At 36.3% G+C, this 21,612-nt stretch overlaps 1 protein-coding gene across 8 annotated transcripts in view; it reads right to left on the bottom strand.

The window, feature by feature from the left end:
- Positions 1-21,612, bottom strand: part of EDA (ectodysplasin A) — a 435,794-nt gene that overhangs the window by 319,763 nt on the left and 94,419 nt on the right. Inside the window, exon 2 of one of the 8 annotated variants that reach the window (XR_005196056.1) lies at positions 17,453-17,487. The exons of the other annotated variants lie outside the window; for them this stretch is intronic. The gene's annotated coding sequence lies outside the window, so the exon portion shown is untranslated. The remainder of the gene's footprint in view (positions 1-17,452; positions 17,488-21,612) is intronic. 8 annotated transcript variants of the gene reach the window in all.

Consider the following 21,612-nt stretch of genomic DNA (forward strand, 5'->3'; position numbering starts at 1 on the left):
CCTTTTCCAAATTACTGTCTCACTTGCAAATCCTAACCACCACCCTTCCAATACTCCATTTTAAGCTACCCAGTTACTAAAACTAGAAAGGAAAACAGTCTTATTTCTTTCTTTTCCTCTATCCGCACATCTAATCCATGGGCAAGCCCTGTTGACTCTATCTTCAAATTATAACCAAAATCCCTCTACTTCCCTTCACCTCCATTGTTACCATTCTAATCCAAGATTACATTGTCTCTTCCTTGGAAAAAGGTAGTAGCCTCCTACCAATATTTCTGCTTCCTCTGCTGACCTCTTTCAATTCATTGTCCTCTCTGCAGACAGTAATCATGTCAAAGCACAATCTGATAGATTGCACTCCAGTTTAAAATGCTACAATAGCTTTTCACTGCACTCAGAATAAAATCCACATTCCTAACATGGCTTATAAATCCCATGGATTACATGGCTGCATAATCTGGCCTCTACCAATGTTTCATACTGCCCATACTTTTCCTTGGTTCCTAAGAAAGGTCAAACACTTCTAATTTCAGGGCTTTTGAATTTGCCGTTTTGTCTATCTGAACACTGTTTCTCTCCTGGCTCTTTGTGTGGATAGATCCTTCTTATCTATAAGTCTCAGTTTAAATGTTATCCCCTCAAAGAGGAGTTCTAATCATCCTATCATGAGTATCCTTCCCATCATTATTATATTTTTTTCTCACTACCTTGTTTATTTTCTTCATGCTTATTATCATCTGATATTTTCTTAGCAATTTTTGAAATCTGTTGCCTGCCTCTCCCAGTAGGACTATATACTCTAGGAAGGCAGGAAATTGTATCTATTCAAAGCTCTATCTCCAGTGCCTAGAAACTCAGAAAATATTTGTGTGAGGGAGAAGCTGCTATTCATTGTAGTGCATACAAGATGCCTCTGCTAGAGTGTTAAACCTCTTAATGAAACTTGGGTCTTCCTAAAGTTGCCCTTCTCTATTGCTATACTGGGCATTAAATCCCTGTCCACTGGGGCTGCAGCAGTAGCAAGTATTTCCTTTATCCCATCTCTAGAGGCCAGGAACATATAACCCATTTCTCTCCTCACCATCCAGAGGATGGTAAATTTTTTCAACTTCTTTCTTTTTTTATTATGGTGTGGAGGGCAAAGAGGAGGGTAGGAAACCCTTTTACCAGATAAAATCTGCACCTTTTTCTACCTGCATGCATTTACAGGAGTCAAGATTTCTTTCCCCCGCTGTAAAATACTTTTGCTTCCACCTTAAGCTAGGTTTCATATGCCCAAAACATCAATTTATACCCTTCCCTTCTGTTCTGAAAAAGGGCATACTGGGAGACACTCTTAGGTGGGCTAAAAAAAATCAGAGAATAATAGAAGTCTAAAGAAATCCACATATTCCCTTAATAAAATCATGCCATGGGTCTTCAAGAAGACACAATGGAAGAAAACTCTATATGTAGGAGAACAGAAGTTGGGGTTGGGAGGAGTGCCTAGACTTCAGAGTTCTGAGCCCTTATTTCTATGTAGAAATATTCCCAAATTACCATCCTTAGAAAATTTGAGTATGATTTCACTAATGGAGCAAGTCAGCTTCCTTAAAAGGCCTACTTGCAACATTTCCATGGCAACCTGGGGCAAACATGACATTACTTAATGCTCATATAAAGGAGAAGCAGCTACAATGCAAACAATGTGAGAGAGAAAACAAGAGAAAGAGAGACAGAGAAAGAAAGAGAATAAGAAAGAGAAAATGGCAGAACAAAAACATAGAATGAGAGCAAGAGAATGAGAGAAAATAAGTGGGGGAAGGAAGAGGGAGAAGAGAGGAAGGGAGAAGGATAAGAAGGGAAGGAGTAGAAGATCTTCATTTTCTTTTTCTTTTTTTTCTTGAGACAGAGTCTTGTTCTGTAGCTCAGGCTGGAGTGCAATGGTACGATCTTGGCTCACTGCAACCTCTCCCTCTGGGTTCAAGTGATTCTCCTGCTTCAGCCTCTTGAGTAACTGGAATTACAGGCCCCCACCACCACTCCTGGTTAATATTTCTATTTTTAGGAGGGATGAGGTTTTACCATGTTGGCCAGGCTTGTCTCAAACCCTTGACCTCAGGTGATCCGCCCACCTTGGCCTCTGAAAGTGCTGGGATTACAGGTTTGAGCCACTGTGCCCAGGAAGAAGATCTTCATTTTCATAATTTAGCTTTTATGACTGAATTTTCTGCAGCAATAAATATTTTGAAACACTGAAAAGTCAACTCCACTTGTGTGGCTTTTAGTATTTTATTTGTGGGGTCTCTTTTTTCTTAACAAGCAAAGAAAAGACTGCTTTGATGAACCAGAACACAGGAGAGTCAAAGTAAAATGATTTTTGAAGCTCATAGCCATTTTTCATTTTTTTTGTGACAGCTATCATTAAAGGTTAGTTAATGGAAGGCAGGACTCAGGATCATTAACTCGCAAGGTCACCAATCCCAAGTACTATCAACTATAAGAACTGCCTTTTTATTCTTTTAGAATAGAAATTTCTTTTATTCTATTTTCCAAAAAAGACCCAATTTTTGAAGGTTTACTTTCCTATATGAATGACATTTATTTTACTGTTTTTATCTAATTTTTAAAAATTATACCTTAAGTTATGGGGTACATGTGCAAAGCATGCAGGTTTGTTACACAGGTATACACATGCCACGGTGGTTTGCTGCATCCATCCCCCCCATCATCTACATTAGGTATTTATTCTAATTTTATCCCTCCCCAATACCCCATCCCTTGCTATCCCTCCCCTAACCTCCCACCCCCCGGCAGGCCCCAGTGTGTGATGTTCCCCTCCCTGTGTCCATGTGTTCTCATTGTTTAACACCCACTCATGACTAAGAACATGCGGTGTTTGGTTTTCTGTTCTTGTGTCAGTTTGCTGAGAATGATGGTTTCCAGCTTCATCCATGTCCCTGCAAAGGACATGAACTCATGTTTTTTTATGGCTGTATAGTATTCCATGGTGTATATGTGCCACATTGTCTTTATCCAGTCAATCATTGATGGGCATTTGGGTGGGTTACAAGTCTTTGCAATTGTGAACAGTGCCACAATAAACATACGTGTGCATGTATCTTTATAATAGAATGATTTATAATCCTTTGGGTATGTGCCCAGTAATGGCATTGCTGGATCATGTGGTATTTCTAGTTCTAGATCCTTGAGGAATTGCCACACTGTTTTCCACAATGGTTGAACTAATTTACACTCCCACCAACAGTGTAAAAGCATTCCTTTTTCTCCACATCCTCTCCAGCATCTGTTGTCTTCTGATTTTTTAATGATTGCATGAATGGCATTTATTAATAAACGATTCTTTAGGTTTCATCAATCAAAAACATATATAGCTACCCATTAGAACTTGTGATCAGACTGAAATAATGAGTGTTATCATGAGTGATAGAATTCCAAGGTAAAACATAGAAACAGGATATGTTAATTAGTATGTGAAAACTGCTCCAGATATCCATTCCTGCCTTTCACCGACTCCAGATGAATTAAGTGTGATGCAAGAATCCCACATATCTGTCCGATAAAAAAAGAAATTTAAGTACTAGAGAAATATATCTTCTCTTTATCCATTGAAAAATAACCTTAAGTCCAAAACAAAGAGGAAAAGGAGATAGTAGCAGATATGATGTTACCTGGTCACCACTTCAGGCAGAGTGAGAGAGAAGAAAGGACATAGGCCCTGAGTAGGCAGACCTGCAGAACGACTGCCCAATTCTTTAAGAATATAACAGCTTGTGCCCTTAGGCAAGTTATTAAGTTTCAACTTCTTTACCACCTTGGCCTCTGAAAATGAAGATCTTCTGGCTGGGCACAGTGGCTCAAACCTGTAATCCCAGCACTTTCAGAGGCCAAGGTGGGCGGAAAATGAGGATGATACCACCTAATTTAAAGCACCATTACAAAGATCGAATGAGAAGTACATAAAGCACCTCGCAGCACTAACTCCAACCAACCCTTGCTACTCTAAACCACAGTGCCTTTTTGCTTAACCAAAACATCCTCCTCTCTTGATCACTTGCTAGCTGGTAAAACCAATAGGTGGATATCATTTGAGGTTTTAAGCCTATAGTACTACTTCAGCTTCTTGCATTCTTTCACCAAAGTTTTATCTAACATGCAACCTTTAATTATTTGTTCCTCCTGTTAATCTTCTGGGTACAAAGATACACTGTAGTATCTTTACAATTTTGCCTTTAAAAGTTTTAATAGTAGATAGTAGAGCTTTGCATTTAGTAGTAGTGCTATGACCAATGACAGCACTCAGTGCCAATTCCAATGATAAACCCTGTGGGAAACACAGGGCTTCAGAGTCAGACACTCTGGATCAGAATTCCACATCTATTCCTGGATTTCTACATAATCTTAGATAAGATACTTCACATTTTTGAGCCTCAGTTTCATTCCTCTATAAAATTGGAATATAATACCTACTTTGGAATGTTTCTGTGATGATTAAATGAGATAATGTGGGGAAAAGGTTTAGAATTGAGAATAATGCCTTGGCACATAGATATTCAGAAACCGGTTCTGAGTGCTATTATATCACCTTGATATGCTGAGGAATGTTAACATAAAGCACCAATGCACTGTTCTCCTGACAGAGAACATCATACAGACAAGGCTTGAGGGCTCAAAGAAGGATATCCAAGACAACAGGAGGCATCTACTTGCTGCTTCATCATATATTACTAACATCATATCACTTATGCACAGATAAGTAATTAAACTTCTCTTATAACACCAAAAGAAGATTCTGGGAACATTACATAATACTCTTTAAATCTGGTGTCTCATAAAATGTCTCCATCCCACATAGCACGAAATTTAAGTTCATTGATTCAGACCAGATGGAAATAAAATACATTTCCAAAATTAGCCACCTTAACTATTTCCAGATCTTTATAAATAGAAACAGGCTATGGATGGTCTACTAATGCCTGAGTATTGAACACATTTACCTACCTAGGTTGAACTACCCTAACAGTTCATGTGGGCAGTTAACACTATCTTTGGTTTTACCTCAATTTTTAAATTTACCCAATTGTAGAGAACTATTAGCACAATTTTCACTTGGATAATGATGGAGGAGGACATTAGATACAGAAAAGACAAGTGGTATCACTTAGTGTCACACTTACGGTGTGACACTAAGAGCACCAATTTTGCTCGTGATTCACACAGGTGATCTAGCTCTGAAGTTCTGTCATCTTAAGTTTGCACATTAATACAAACAAATGAGAGTTCATATATACAAAGACCCAACTGCTATATAATGTTTAATATTCAGCAGTATGTACTAAATATTATGGTCCAGTCCGCTTCCATATCTCTACCATAAGCAGTGGCGGTGATGGTGGTAGTAGTGGCTAAAACTTATTTCAGCTTCCTATTGGCCATATTCTGTTATAAACACTTAACAAACATAACTCAGTTCTCACAAAAACAGTAAAAGGGAAATACTCGTATTAGCTTCACTTTGTAGAGGAGAAAAATGAGGCAGAAAAAAATGAGGTAAGTTGCCTTAACCAGTGGAGAGCCAGGATCCAAATCTCAAATCTCAGCTCTTAATCAGGTAAAGAAAAAAAAAAGAGAGAAGAAGAGTACTGGACTAGTAATCTCACTTCCAGCCAGAATGTAGTAGAAGGGACCAGATTTATCCTTCTTTTTAAAACAACTAGAAAGCCATAAAACATATCAAACATTTATTTCAGCTATTACACAACAGGTAGCACAGTACTGTGACCCACAAGAAAAGAGAATCAAACAAGGTAAGCCCAATTATTACCCTAGTTTATTGCATGGAAATATCATCCAGGCCACAGGCAAGAAGAGAAAACTGTAAGAGAGCATGGTGAGCATTTGGCTGATTACCCTATCTGCATATACATGAGAGGAAGCTACCAAAAAAGTTGAGAGAAAGAACCATCAGAAAATGTATATATATATATGGAATGACTTCCAGGATAGTGGCATGAAGTGCTGGACAGATTCTCAGCCTAGTTAAACAACCACAGTTTGTGAAAATTATAAAAAAGCAACAACTGCTAAAAGTCTTTGGAAACTGTCCTAAAGCATACAGAAAAGGAAGAAATATTTTTTCAATAAAATCGACTACATTTTGGTAAGAGCAATGTCAGTCTGTGACATTTAAGACATGATTCATCTCCTGCTTCTCTTACCTCTGAAACACTTTCTCTCCATTTTCCCAGATCAGTGTAACAAAAACTCTACTTTGGGCAATTGCAGCCAAAAACACAGAGTTCCGTCTCCCTCCATTTCACAGCCTAGGATTACAGTGTCACATGGGGTAGGGTAGGATGCCAACATTTCTTACCTATACCCAAACCTGTGTTTCATAAACTCTAATCCAGGTTGGCATGCCTCTTACTCTACACAGTTGCCACTTGTAAGACAGAAGCTCTACCCAAGGCATGGATGGCCAAGAATACTAGGTCTCAAATACCCTTATCTCACTCATAAGGCAAGATTCCACACCAGGAGAGAAAAGCTTGGAAACCCAAAACCTGCCAACCCCATCAATAAAGCAGGGGTATAACTGCAAGAAAAGCAGGCTACTGTCTAATCTGCCAGCTCTGGAGAAGTAATGCAGATGTTTTCCCCAGGGGGCAGGAAGACCATAAGAACAGAAGACTCCAAACTCTCCCCTAGGGAACCAACTTTATTTGGAACAGAGCATGTGGAAGTTTAGGCCTCAGAGCACTGTGAAAGACAATGGAGATTTTTGTGGTGAGTAATTAAGAAAGGGCTGGTTACTTTATGACAGCAACAAGCTAAACCATACATCAGCTAGATGCATATATAAGAGAATCAGGGAAAGGTACATCCTTAGATATATTCCAAGAGGCCTCTTAGAATCAGAATAAATTTCAAATACTAGTGTCAAAACTACCTATACAAAAGGCACTAAATTTAATTGGATCAGGTTGAGCAATTTATGCCTCATACATTGAAAAAAAACAGTTGAACAACCAGTTGGCAACTAATGTTGGTTAATAGCTGACTATATATATATAATACCAATAGACTGACAACAGAGAGATCAGAGAAATAAACCATCAAGTAGAGCCCTGATAAAAACCAATGCCATCCCAAAGTGACTGTGCACATAAGAAACCCTGTGCCTTCTGAGGTGACATCAGAGGCTTCATGCTGTAGGTAGACTTCACTGAACTAGTACATCCAAATCACTAAACAACTAACAAACAATAACAAGAAATCTTGAACTGGGGAAGGTGGTTGTTAGTGGTAAATAATATCTAGATTGCTATAGTATCTAAAATTCCCAGTTTTCAACAAAAAAATTACAAAACATGCAAAGAATGGGTAAAGTTTGACTCATATACAGCTTTTTAAAACGTAGGCAAGAGAAACAAGCTCAGTTATTAGACTTGGTAGACAAACTCTTCAAAGTATTATAAATATGTTAAAAAAAAACTAAAGGAAACCATAGTTAAAGAAGTAAAGGGAGTTATGATAACAATGCCTCATCAAATACAGAATCCCAATAAAGAGATAAAAATTGTATATATTACATATATATTATATATATGAAATATATATATAATATATATGGAAATTGTAGAGTTGAAAAGTACAATAACTAAAATGAAAAATTCATTAGAAGGGTTCAACAGTAGATTTGACAGGCAGACAAAGGAATAAGCAAATCTGAGGAAAGATCAACAGATTATGCAATCCAAGATCCAAAAGAAAAGAAAGAATGAAGAATAATTAAAAGAGCCTAAGAGTAATGCAGGACTCCATTAAACACAGTAAATAAAGAGCAATGCAGGACTCTATTAAATACACTAAATAAATGTAATGGAGTACCAGAGGGAGAGAAGAGAGAAATAGGCAGAAAAACAATTATAAAAAATAATGTTATAAAATATCCTAAATTTGATGAAGAACATTAACCTACAAATCCAAAAAGCTCAACAAACTCCAAGTAATATAAAAGTAATGAGATCCACACCCAAACACATCATAACAGAAATGCTGAAAGACAAAGTTAAAATCTTGAAAGTAGCTAGAGAAAAATAACTCATCACATACAAGGGAACCCAGTACATTTAACAGGTGACTTCTCATCAGAGACAATGGAGGCCAAAAGGCAATAGAGTGATATTTTCAAGGTAATGAAAGGAAACAAACAAAACACCATCAACCAAGAATATTTTATCCAGAAAAAAATCTTTCAAAAATGAAGATGATGTAGACATTCCTATATAAACAAAGACAGATAATGTGTTGCTAGCATACATGACCTATAAGAAATGCTAAAGAAATTCTTCAGGCTAAAAATATCTGACCCTTGGTTGTAATTTGATCACACATAGAAAAACACAGAACATTTTGTAAAGGCAATTATACAGTTAGAAAGATGATTAAATGTACATGTTTCTTCTTTCTTCTTTGAACTAATTTAATCATATAAAACAATAGGTACATAATTGAATTATTGGGCTTATTACATATAGAAATATATTAATTTGACAATAACAGCACCACAGTGGTGGGTGAGAACAAGCTGTATTGAAGTAAGGCAATGATAGCAAGTGGTAACTTGAATCTACAGGAAAAAATAAATAGAACCTGAAAAGGCAGTATAAAGGTTAATATAATAAGCTCTATAATATGTAATTGCTCTTCTTTGTTCTCTCAGTTTCTTTAAAATACACAAATCATGAGATAATACATATAACAATGTATTGCTTGATTTGTAATGTGTGTGTATGTGTGTGTGTATTGTAGGTGTGTTTGTGTGTGTGTGCAATATCTATAATAATAAAAGCACCAAAAGTGGGGAGGGACTAGAGCTATCTAGGAGTAAAATGTCTATATCTCACTGAAATTAAGCTAGTAACAAAATTAACTAGATTATGATAAATTAAGACAAATACGGTAAGCCCTACAGCTACAACTATTAAAGTGATTAAAAACATATAGTAAAAAAAAATCATAAAAGGAATTAAAATTTTATATCAGAAAAATATTCATTTAACTCAAAAGAAAGCAGAAATACAAATAGAGGAGGAAAGAAGACAAAAGATATAGAGGATCAAAAGCAAAGTGGCAGATATAAATCCAACTACATCAATAATAAAATTAAATATGACTAAACAATTCAACCAAAAATCAGAGATTACCAGACTGTTTTTTAAAATATAGATTCAAAGATACGAATTGATTGAAAGTAAAATAATGGAAAAGATATGGCATGTAAGCAGCAACCATAAAAATGTTAGAGTCGCAATATTAAGGTCAAACAAAACATACTTTAAGATAAAATTTTTACCAAAGACAAACAGGGATATTAGTGATAAAATGATCAATCCATTAGGAAGACATAGCAATTAAAAATCATGTACATACAACAGACCCCAAAATACATGAAGCAAAATCTAACAGAATTGAAGAAAGAGACAACTCAAAAATAATAGTTGGAAACTTCAATACCTCACTTTCAGTAATGAAAAGAAAAACTAGGCAGAAGATCAACAGGATACAAAAGACTTGAACAAAATTATAAACCAAATAGACCTTACAGACATTGATATAACATTCTACCCAACAACAGTAGAATGTACATTCTTCTAAAGGGCACATGGAACATTCTCCAGGTTAGAACATAAAACAATCTTCAATAAATTCAAATGAACACAAATCATACAAATTATGTTTTCTGACTACAATGGAATAAAATTAGCAATCAATAACAGAAATAAATTTGGGAAATTAAACAATATGTGTAAATTAAGTAGCATGCTCCTAAATAACCAATAGGTCAATGAAAAAAATCAAACTGGAAATTAGAAAATATTTTGGGATGCATAAAAATGAAGACAACATATGAAAACGTATGAGATGCAGCTAAAATAGTACTTAAAGGGATGTTTATAGCTATAAATGTATTTTTTTTTAAAAAAAGAAAGATCTGAAGTCAATAAACTACCTTAAGACACTCTAAAAAGAGCAAACTAAACCTAAAGCAAGCAGAAGAAAGAAATTAATAAAGATTAGGACAGAGATTAATGAAATCATGAATAGAAAAACAATAGATCAAATTGATAAAACCAGAAGTTGAGTCTTTGGAAAGATCTACAAAATCAAGAAATTAGCTAGACTCACCAAGCAAAATAGAGAGAAGAATCAAATTACTAAAATCAGGAAAGAAATAGAGAATATCACCACTGACATTACAGAAATAAAAAAACAAAAGCTCTGGAGATTAAAAATACAATATCTAAATTTAAAAGAATACTAGATGGGATTAAGAACAGATTAGACACTGCAGAAAAAGATCAGTAAACTTAAAGACTAAGCAACAGAAGCCATTCAAAATGAAGCACAGAGAGAAAAAGACTGAAAATAAGTGAACAGAGCACTGGACTCCCCCTCAAGGGACATGAAGGCAGAAAATAATAACTTGAAGAAATAATGACCAAAAATGTACCAATTTATTGAAAATTATAAACCTGATAATTCAAAAAAGTCAACAGACCTCAAACAAGATAAATACAGTGAAAACCACACTAAGGCATACCATAACCTAATTTCTTTAAACCAGTGATAAAGAGAAAATGCTAAAAGCAGCCAAATTAAAGGCATATTATATAGAGGAATAAAGGTAAGAATGATTACAGACATATCATCAGAGCCTACACTATTCAAAAGACAGTAGAGTGACAGCTTTGAAGTGATGAAAGAAAAAAAAAATCTGTCAGCCTGGAATTCTTTACCCAGTGAAATTGTTTTTCAAAGCTGAACTCTATAAAAAGACTTTTTCAGGCAAACAAAAACAGATAATTCATTGCCAGCAGACCTATACTACAAGAAATATTAAATTAAGCCCTTCAGGCAGAAAGACAATGATACCAGAGGCAAACTTTGATTACGCAAAGAAATAAAGAACACTATAAATGGTAAATATAAAAGACATTTAATCATTTTTAAATTCTTCTTAAAAGATAACTATGTAAAGCAAAAATAAGAACACTATATTAGGAGGTTTATAGTATATGTAAAAGTAAAATGTGTGAAAACAGTGCAAAGGATGAGAGAGACAAAATCAAAGTGTGTTGTTGTATGGTTCTTACACTACATGTGAAGCAGTATGATATTATTTTAAGGTAGGATATGATAAGCACAACCTGGTGCAACCACTGAAAACAAAGATGTATTGCTAATAAGCCAAGAGTGGAGATAAAATTAAATCATAATTCAATTACTCCAAAAGAAGGCAAGAAAAGAAGAAAAAAAGGACTAGAGAACAAATAGAACAAATAGAATACAATAGCAAAATGGTAGATTTAAACCTGAACATTACCATGATTACATTAGATGAAAATTATCTAAACATCCAAATTAAAAGCCATAAATTGTGAGACTGAATAAAAAGTGAACTATATGCTGTCCATACAGACACACATTAAATATAAATATACAGAGAGTTTACAAGTAAAAAGATGAATTCCAGTTTTGGTCAAGATAAAGAAAGCTTGGCTGGGCACAGTGGCTCATGTCTATAATCCCTGCACTTTGGGAGGCCAAAACAGGTGGATCACTTGAGGTCAGGAGTTCGAGACCAGCCTGGTCAGCATGGTGAAACCTATCTCTACTAAAAATACAAAAAATTAGCCAGGCGTGGTGGCAGGTGCTTGTAATCCCAGCTATGAGGGAGGCTGAGGCAGGAGAATTGCTTGAATCCAGGAGGCTGAGGTTGCAGTAAGCCGAGGTTGCAGTAAGCTGAGATTGCGCCACTGTACTCCAGCCTGAGTGACAAAGTGAGACACTGTCTCAAAAAATAAAATAAAAAAAAATAAAGGATGGAGTAAGATCTTTACAACCTATCTTTCCTCTTGATACAACTAAAATTGCTGAAAAAAATGCAAAAATCAATTAAATGAAGACACTGAAAAGTAACCAAAAACAGACAGATTCTGAAGGGGAATTAAAATTTAGAGAAGAGACTATGTGGTGGCTCATGCCTGTAATGCCAGCACTTTGGGAGGCCAAGGTGAGTGGATCACATAAGGCCAGGAGTTAGAGGGCAGGCTGGCCAACATGGCAAAACTTCATCTCTACTAAAAATACAAAAATTAGCCAAGCATGGTAGTGCACGTCTATAATCCCAGCTACTCAGGAAGCTGAGACAGGAGAATTGCTTGAACCTGGGAGGTGGAGGTTGCAGTGAGCCAAGATCGCACCACTGCACTCCAACCTGGGTAACAGAACGTGACTTTGTTTCAAAAAACAGAAATGAAAACAAACAAAACAAAACAAAAACACTTAGACAGGAAGCCTGCATTAAAGTCAGTGTCCCATTTTTTTTTCTTTTATAGATCTTCCAGAGGGTGGATTCCAGTTGCAGAGCTGCATGGCACAGCAGTGGCATGATTGGTGACAATTCTAATAGAAACCCAGTATTACTAGCCAGAATAACCAGGAAAAGGGGCTCCTGTGAGCAAAGAGTGTGTGGGGAAATCCTGTTTTGTTTTCGTTTTCTGTATTTTCCAGCAGCTTTGCCCTAAAGCTCTAGTCATGGAATTGTTTGGCTGTAATGGCTGTGTAAGCAGCTAAAATTCCAAGAATACCCTGTCTTTTTGACTAGGGAAACTGGGAAAGAAGCAACCATGGTCTCAAGAGTGAGCTCATGAATAAAATTCTGGAGACGAGAGAGCTAGAGAATGACATCTTCTAATTCTGTGTATGAATCCATATAAGTCTTATGCTCAGCCTTAAGTTGTACATGCACAGAACAGACCCAAAAGATTACACCAAAAGCCTGGAGAAAGAAAGTAAGATTGAAACTACCAATATTACAAAAGAAAGCAGAAAATGGGAAAGAAAGGAACAAAGACTAGAGGGAACAATCAGAAAACAAACAAATAATGAAACAAATAGTATTTGTCTTTTTGTGACTAGTTTCTTTTACTTAGCCTAATATCTTCAAAGTCCATCCATGTTGCAGGATGTGACAGAAGTCATAGTCTTTCCTTTTAAGGCTAAACAATATTCCATTGTGTGTGTGTGTGTGTGTGTATGTGTATCTATATATCATTGTTATATCACTAAATATATACACCATTTTGTATGTATATATACGCATACAAAATATTCCATTGTGTGTGTGTGTGTGTGTGTGTGTGTGTGTGTGTGTGTGTGTGTGTATACCATTGTGTTTACTCATTCATCTATGAACACTTGGGTTGTTTTCACCTCTTGACTATTGTAAATAATGCTGGTATGAACATAGGTGTGCAAATATCCCTTCAAGACCTTGCTTTCAATTCTTTTGGATGTATACTCAGAAGTGGGATTGCTGGATCATAGGGTAGCTCTATTTTTAAATTTTTGAGGAATCCTGTTTCCATAGTTGTTGTACCATTTTAGAATCCTACCAACAATGCAGAAGGGTTCCAATTCCTCCACATCCTCACCACACATACTATTCTCTGTGTTTCTTAAAAAATAGTAATCACCCTAATGGGTGTGGCAAAGTTTTTTAAGAGTTGAAATTATACAAAGTATGTTCTTTAACACAATGAAATTAAACTAGAAATCAGTAACATAAAATAGGCTGAAATTTCCAAATACTTGAAAACTAAACAATATATGTATCAATAACTCATGAATCAAAGAAGAATTTTCGAGAGAAATTTTAAAATATTTTGAACTGAATAAAAATGAAAGTTCAACATATCAAAACTTCTTGGATGCAGTTAAAGCAGTACTGACAGAAAAAAAATTATAGCATCAAATGCTTATATTAGAATAGAAAGACTAAAACAAGTCATCTAACCTCCCAACTGAAAACACTAAAGAAAGAAGAGCAAATTAAACACAGCTAGGAGGAGAAAAGAAATAAATAAAACCAGAAATCAATAAAAAAATTGTTTCTGTTTTTTTTTGCCTGTTTTTAATCAAATCACAAGCTGATTCAATTAAAATATCAATAAAATTGATAAATCTATAGCCAGACTGACCAAGGAAAAAAAAAAGAGAAAACACAAATTATCACCATCAGGAACAGAAGAGAAAGCATCATTCTTGACCCCACAGAAATTTAAAAGATAACAAGAGAATACTACAAATAACATTGTACCCATATATTTGACAACTTAGACAAAATGAACAAATTTCTCGAGAGACACAAACTATCAAAGCTCACTGAAGAAAAAATAGATAATTTGAATAGTCTCATATCTATTTTAAAATTTTTTTTGTTGTTAAAACCCTTCCAACAACAACAACAAAAGCCCTCCAACCCCATATGACTTCACTGGTAAATTATATCAAACATTTAAGGAAGAAATAATACCAATTTTCCACAAACTTTCAGGAAATACAACAGAAGAAAAAACTTCCCAACCCATTTTACATGAAGTGATTATCTTGAAAAAAAAAAAAAAAAAACAAGCAAAAATATTACAAGAAAAAAATTTTAGGCCAGTATCTCTCATTGATATGTAAAAATCTTCAATGAAATATTAAAAAATTAATCAATCTAATAGATTAACATGTCAACAGAATAAAGATGGAAAGCCAGATGGTCATCTCAAAAGGCACAAAAAATATATTAGGCGAAATTCAACATCTAATCTTCATTAAAAAAAACTTTCAATAAATTAGGAATGGGAGGAAACTGCCTCAATCTGATAAAGAGCATCTGTGAAAAATCTACAGCTAACAGAATACTTAATGGTGAAAGATTTACTGTTTCTCCCCTAAGGTTAAGAACAGAACAAGGATGTTCACTCTCAGCACCACTATTCAACAGCTGTAGCAGTGCTTAGGGGACATTTATAGTATTAAATGCTTATGTTAGAAAAGAGAATAAAGGCAGCCAGGCATGGTGGCTGACACCTGTAATCTAGCACTTTGGGAGGCTGAGGTGGGTGGATTGCCTGAGATCAGGAGTTTGAGATTAGCCTGGCCAACCTGGTGAAACCCCATTTCTACTAAAAATACAAAAATTAGCCGGGCATGGTGACCCCCATCCCTACTAAAAATACAAAAATTAGCCAGGTGTGGTGCCATGAGCTTGTAATCCCAGCTACTTGGGAGGCTGAGGCAGAATTTCTTGAACCAGGGAAGTGGAGGTTGTAGTGAGCCAAGACCATGCTGTACCCCAGGCTGGGTGACAGAACGAGACTCCTTCTAAAAAAAAAAGCAAGAAAGAAAAGAAAAGAGCCTTCAATTAAATAACCTACTCATTCAGCTTAATAAAACTGGAAAAGAATAGCAAATTAAGCTCAAAGTAAGCAAGATGGAACAGTTTTTGTTTTAAATTGAGAAGTGTCAATGAAGCCAATAGCTTGATAAGCATTAAACCACACAGGTCAAGAAAAAAAGATGAGAAGACACAAATTACAAATATCAAGAATGAAAGTGAGGCTAATATAACATATCCTACAGACATTAAAAAGACAACAATGGGATACTATGAAAAACTCTCTATATGAAAATACCCAATAAAACAGTCCAATTCCTTGAAAGATACAAAATAATTCAAGAACAAATAGATAACCTGAACAGTTCTATATCTACTAAATAAGTTAAATGTATAAACTTTCCAACAAAGAAAATATCAGGTTGACATGGTTCACTGAAGAATTCTATCAAATATTTTAAAAATAATTAATGAATAATAAAATTCACCAATTTTAAGTGAACAATTTGATGATGTCTGACATATGTGAGCATCTTCCCAGGACAACAACAGAAAATTAGTGTCTGGGAATTAGCATTTGTTCAGTAGCACTATCTTTCATAAAGCAATGAAGATAATAAGCTAGGTGTAATACATATTTTTCATTATGGTCACAAAATGTAGATTCTTTTATTTAGTAAAGCACGACACTAAACAATTTTCCTTTGCCAAATCAAACACATGCATTTTGAACATCTATTGTGTACAAAAGGCTGAACCAAGGTCATTGCCCCCAAGGAACTAACAGTTTCCTTGTGAAAGTAAAACTTGTAGAGTCAAATGAGGCCTCAGAGTGTTGGGATTTGAAGGTCTGAAGATTAGATAGAATTTAATATGAAAAAACATTATACTTCTACTTCCATTCACATCTTAGCTGTCATTCACAGTAGTAAGATAACATGCTTACTATCCCCAGACTTCAGGAGCTCATATGGTAAATGACATTGCTTGTGTATATAATGCCCTTACCCCCCTACCCTTCTTTTCCACCAAGTCATGGCCCTTCATGCTTTGAGAAGCCTCATCAAGGTTCATCTCCTCCAGGATGGATTCCCTGATTAATACATTTTGTTCATTCAGAAACATTGAGCATCTAATACATTGAGTACTGCTGTGGATACAGCAGTGAACAAAACAAAATCCCCATCCTCAAAGACCCTCTCATTCAAAGGGAAGAACACAGAATAAACAAATAAATAGGCTGGTGTGGTGGCTCACATCTGTAATCCCAGCACTTTGGGAGGCTGAGGCAGGAGGATCATTTGAGGTCAGGGGCTGGAGACTGGCCTGGGCAACATAGTGAGACAATATCTCCACAAAAAATTTTAAAAATTAAAAAACAAATGAACAAATAAATAGAATATAAAGTAGTGATAAATGATATAAAGAAAAATAAAGCAGGATAAAATGTCAAACAGGGATGGTGGGCAGGAGTGTTTTATATACTATAAAAGGCAGTTTAGGAAAGATGCTTGTGATTTAAGGAGAGAACCAAAAGAAGTGAGGAAGCAAACCATATGGTACATATCTGTGGAGAAGGGGAGGAAACATTCTAGACAGAGGCATCAGAAAGTGCAAAGACCCCAAGTCTAGAGAATGCATGACTTGTCTGACTGCTAAAAGTAGGGGGTGGAGTAGTAGAAAATGTGGTTACAGAGGTAGCTTTGTGTAGAACATATTGGATTGTTGATTTTATTTTCAGTAAGATGAGAAGCCAATGAGAGCACTGAGGGACATGATTTGACTTATGTTTTCAAAGGTTAATTCTGGATCCTGTGTAATTAGAATAAAATAAGGGGCAAGAGTGAAAGCAGAGAGATAAGTTAGGAGGCTGTTGATAGAATATAGCCCAGAGATTGATGGTGGCTTATATCAGGGTGCTAGTAGTGGGGAGGATAAGAAATGACATGTATATATGTAGAATGTTAACTTGATAGAATGGCTAAGGGATTGGCTATGGCATGCAAAGGAAAGAGAAGGAAAAGTAGGGTATAATTCCTGGAGCAATGTCCTCTGGTGGGAAAGAGGAGATGAAATTTAGTACATAGGTGGAGAGGTTGGCTTTAGATTAAAAGCATGGACAGTTCATCTATAGCAACAGGAGATGGAGAAAAGAGGCACAGATATAGGTAGGTGAATAGGTATGGGAGAAAGAACTTTTGAAGGTTCATTACTCACTGCTTTTTTTTTCTCAGTGGAAAAGAAACATGGAGCTAAGAGTGAAAAGTAGAGATGTGACAGAAACTTAGGAAGAAAGGCCATGATATAGTTATCCAAAGATACTCACTCAGATCCAGTTACTCACTTTACCAAATCCTAAGTATCTCTGCATCAATTTCCACCCAGCCAGATTCATTTTATTTGGTTTGTATATGTTCTGAGATACACTGTATTTGACCTGGCTCCCTCATTAAACCCTCACCCTACCTGCATTGGAGGTACACTCTATATATGCAGTTTACTAAGAAAAGAATAATAGATACAAACCATTCATTATTTATAGGGAAAACCTCTACACCAAGGGGTAGAGATGATTCTAGTATCTCTCTAATTTCTCTTGAACCTGGGTTCTTCTCTGTAACCCCACTACCACTGCACTAGCTTGTATTTCATTGAGCTATTACACCAGCCTCTCAACTCTTCTGTGTGCCTTTCCTCTCACCCCTCTCCAGTTCATTCCCATCATCAAGTAATTGCCAATAAATAGTTCGTACAACTCTCCTGCTTAAAATCCTTCATTATTACCCATCTTCCTGCCAACTTTTCCAGTTGAAGCTGCTACCCTATCCCTTTCTCTTACCCCACATCCTTCACCCTAGCCATGCCAAATTATATTTGATCCCTGAATACAACAAATTCTTCAATTCTTTGTGTCCTTGTATATATTGTTTCCTCTACCCAAAATGCACACCTACCCTTTCTCCACATGATGTTTTACTAATCATTAGAGACTTAGGCCAAACGTCACCTTCTGGGTGGTACCATAGGCAGAAGTAACCACTCTTCTGTGTTCGTATGGTTCCCTTACAACATTCACCTTACCATATCAAAAATGTTTAAGTGTCTAAGTTCCCCACTAGCTATTACTCATTTTTTTTGAGACAGAGCTTCACTCTGTCACCCAGGCTGGTGCAGTGGTGGTGTGATGTTGGCTCACTGCAACCTCCTCCTCCTGGATTCAAGTGATTCTCCCACCTCAGCCTCCCGAGGAGCTGGGACTACAGGTATGCACCACCATGCCCGGCTAATGTTTATGTTGGCCAGGCTGGTCTTGAACTCCTGACCTCAGGTGATGCGCCTACCTTGGCCTCCTAAAGTGCTGAGATTATAGGCGTAAACCACCATGCATAGCCTATTACTCATTTTTTATCACAATAATTTAGGACAGGGCCTGGCACATAGTACATCAAAAAATGTTTATTAAATGACTTGACAATAGAAGAGAAGGGTTAGAAACAGCAACAAGTCAAAAACGCAAGTTGACAAAAGCACAAAATAAAAATTCTTTAACATACCCAAACAAGATCTATTTCTATTAATGCTTTAGGAGTGGGGCGAGGGGAGTAAGAAAAAAAAAAAAAAAAAAAAAAAAAAAAAAAAAAAAAAAAAAAAAAAAAAAAAAAAAAAAAAAAAAAAAAAACAGAAAAAAATAACAAAATTTCAGCAGTCTTAAAGAAGCAGATTCAAATTTAGGCAAGGATGGTGAAATGAGGCCTGAAAGGAGAAGGTATAGTACAGCAAATGTCCCTCCCTTTTCACCAAGTATACATACAACAAGTGAAATAAAAACTCTGAACAGTTATTAGGGAAGATGTTGACTCTATGATACAAATAGTCATGTGTCACTTAATGACACAAAAACATTTTGAGAAATGCATCATTAGGCAATTTCATTCTTGTGCAAACATCATGGAGTACACTACACCAACCTAGATGGTATAGTCTCCTATACACCTAGGCCATATGGCATGGTCTACTGCTCCTAGTTTGCAAACCTGAGTAGCATGTTACTGTACTGAATACTGTAGGCAATTGTAACATAATGGTAAGTATTTGTGTATCTAAACATAGAAAACGTATAATAAAAATATGGCATTATAATCTTATGGGAACATCATCATTGACCAAAATGTTACGCAGTGAATGACTTAACAACATCTATAAATTCCTGCTTAGAATAATAGATAAATCCAAAATTACTGTATATTATACAGAATAAAAAGCAAATACTATCATGTGTGGAACAAAGCACTCCCACACATATTTGACTTAATTACCAGAATAACCGTGTAAGGTAGGTAATATTTTTCTCTTTTGCAGATGAGAAAACTGAGGCTCAGAGAATCACTAATCCAAGATCACACACTCAGTAAAAGATTTAGGGGTAGAGCTGGGATTCTAAACCAGGTCTGTTTATAACTAATTGTTCTCTCCACTACACAGGCTGAGTTAATGTTTACACGACTTCCTAAAAAATACACTAAAGTGAAACCAATATATTATTGACATTTTCTTCTTGTTTTCTTTCTTAGTCCTTCAGTCTGAATGCTTTCTACTGACCTATCTTCCAGTTGCCCAATCCTCTCCTGAACTGTATCTAATCTGTTATAAGCTCATCTATCAAGTTCTTAATTTTAGTTATTATAATTTTCAATTCCAGAATTTGCTTGTTTTTATATTGCTATAGACTGAATGTGTCCCTCATAATTCATATGCTGAAAATCTAACCCCCAATGCAATGATATTAGGAAGTTAGGGCCTTTGAAAGGTGATTAGGTCATGAAGGCAGAGCCCTCATAAATGGGATTAGTTCCCTTATAAAGAGACACCAGAGATTTCCATTCTCCCTTCTGCCATGTGAGAACACAGCAGGAGAATGGCCATCTATGAACAAGAAATTATGCCTTTGATATAAATAGGAGGCAAGTAAATACTGGGTAGAAGAGGGTAGTTCCTTGGCAAAGGCCCTGCCCTCAAGCCTGGAAACCTGCAGCCCTAAATTGAAATAGGTATTCCTGTTTTCATTCCCAAATGCTGCCTTTTGGTCCTCCACATCCCCCATCCTGTACCCAAATAAATCCCAAACCTCAGACTCCACGAGCAGATGAGCAGACAAGCAGCAGAGTGGCAGAGCAGCAGAGCGTGGCAGAAAAGGAGGGAAGAGAAGAAGTGTCTGAATGTCACTGAGAGGAGTTCACTGGGGATACCAAACTCCACGGGAAGACCATCTTCTAACATCACCTCCTTTCCAGCTCCCCTTCCATCCCACTGAGAGCCACTCCACCACTCAATAAAATACCCACATTCACCATTCATCAAGTCTGTGTAGCCTGATTCTTCTTGGACACCAGAAGAGAGTCCAGGTACCAAGAGGACAGGGTGTAAAACGCTGCCACCCTGACTCTCCACTGAACTGGTATAACACATAGCAGTCTGTGGATGGCAACTGCTAAAAAAGCATTAATTGTAACACACCCATGGATGCTACCATGGGGCCAGAGCCCAAAAGCACTTGCCCCCAGCTCCTGCATCTGCCTGTCTGCATGCTCCTGCCCCCATAAGGGGTTTGAACACCCATCACAAGTACTGCAAGGGGGTCAAGGAACTCTTCCGTTTCACCTTAACCAGATTCCAAATCTTCTAGAACCTTGATCTTAGACTTTCCAGCCTCCAGAACTGTAAAACAATAAAGTTCCATTGCTTAAGCCACCCAATCTACAATACTTTGTTACAACAGCCTTAGCAAACTAATATATCTGGTAAGACAAGTGTTTTTTTATTGAATGCCAGACATCATATGTTAAAAGTTAGAAAAGCTCTGGATGATATTATCTTCCTCCAAAGATTTACTTTTGCTTTTGGCAGGTGGTGAAGGACAGATCACATTAATCCTGCTAAGGTTGAGCTGATTCAAAGCTGCACTTCAGTCTTTGTGAAAAATGGTATTTTCTAGTTTATCCTTACTCCTAGAGTTTAACCCTTTGGGGAGACAAACTGAAAACCTGGAATAATTACCAGGGTCCCTCCTCTTTGGCAGGCTCTGAACTCTAATTTCTGTCTCTTTAGCATTGTGAAATTGATTAAAGTTCTGTTTAACTCCTAAGTATTGTATCTGCTACTCTCTACTTCGCTTCTCAACTTTTTTGCCTTGTACCACTTATAAATCAGCCAATTCCTCAAAGGAAAGCAATCATGTAAAATATTGAACTAAACTCACTGTACTTTCCTTTTCTCTGGCATCTTAGACCCTCAAGTTCTGACTATCAGGATATATCTGAACTTCACTTTTTATCTCTACAACCCTGTGAGACTGCTGAAACCCTGCTCATCTTATCTGT

This window comes from Cebus imitator, unplaced genomic scaffold, assembly GCF_001604975.1.
Source record: "Cebus imitator isolate Cc_AM_T3 unplaced genomic scaffold, Cebus_imitator-1.0 Scaffold14, whole genome shotgun sequence".
Lineage (NCBI taxonomy): Eukaryota > Metazoa > Chordata > Mammalia > Primates > Cebidae > Cebus > Cebus imitator.